Source organism: Halyomorpha halys, unplaced genomic scaffold (genome assembly GCF_000696795.3).
Source record: "Halyomorpha halys isolate HHAL.00 unplaced genomic scaffold, Hhal_1.1 Scaffold297.1, whole genome shotgun sequence".
In the NCBI taxonomy this organism is placed as follows: domain Eukaryota; kingdom Metazoa; phylum Arthropoda; class Insecta; order Hemiptera; family Pentatomidae; genus Halyomorpha; species Halyomorpha halys.
In genome coordinates, this window is record NW_027109687.1 from 461,921 (window position 1) to 463,079 (window position 1,159).

Sequence of the window (1,159 nt, forward strand, 5' to 3'; positions counted from 1 at the left end):
TATAAACCATGTAAGGGAGTACTATTTCTTGAACAACGGATATGCAAGGAGTTGATTAAGATCACGTTCATCACCCAATTTTTCCCCAATTGATATTACCCACTTTATACAGCACGGGAGCCCTAGCAAGTTCTCTAACCCACGTTGTCTCACGGCTGATTAAACAGAATAGAAATATATATTATATAAAATTAAGTTCAATAAAGTCACTCAAAAATTCAGAGCGCATATTGCGAGCACGCGTGTAGTTTTTTAGAATTGAATATTTTGGAATGATTTTCAGTCTGAATCCTACACTGCTTTCTGCAACTATGATACTGCTATGAGAAAACTAATATATACCAGTGAATAGGTTGCTATGGTAGGTACAAGTAAGATTTTATCATTTAATACCTAATATCCGAAATAGACTGAGTTATACATATTATGGGTTTAACGAGGAGTCGATACTTGACCTCAGTTTCACGACCTGAGCTATTGAACATTAGCTGTTCAGTACTAGATCATTACTATTCTAATCCATTTGTAAAACAATAAAAAAAACTAATAAAATTAAATGTATTGACAATTTGAGTCTAAAGTAGAGATGTATAAATACTAATCGAACTCAGAGTTTCTCTTTCGGTTTCTTCAACATATTTTCAATAGTTCTTCGATTTAGGAAATATGTTACACCTAATTAAATAATAAAAAGTTTATACTTAATTACTTAAGTAATACACTTTAAATTACTACTGAAGTCACAATATCCTGTAGCTGAATAACATGAATATAGTAATATAGTAGTTGAATTAACTGAAAAATATAGTAGCTGAATAACAATATCCTCAATTTTCCTTTAGTGAATTATGGTTTTCCTATAAAATCCATACAATTATATTTGTATACGATTCACAATCTTAAAATTTATAGCACTTATATTTTCTGCATCTCCTGAAACATATAAAGAAACCCTGATATGTTAGAGATCAAAATAGATATAATAAATTGATACACGATCTTAAAATCGATAGCATTTTCATTTTCTGTATAGCCAAAAACAAATAACGGGACTCTATTATATTAGAAATTGAAAAAAAATTAAATTAAATCTATATACCATCTTAAAATCGACAGCATAATCATTTTCTGTCTCTTCTAGAACAGGGAAAATAACAGA

The 1,159-nt window shown here is 29.3% G+C and overlaps 1 protein-coding gene across 3 annotated transcripts in view; it reads left to right on the forward strand.

The window, feature by feature from the left end:
- The window catches only part of LOC106680859 (Kv channel-interacting protein 2), a 488,280-nt gene that overhangs the window by 438,378 nt on the left and 48,743 nt on the right, over positions 1-1,159 (forward strand). The window lies entirely within an intron of this gene.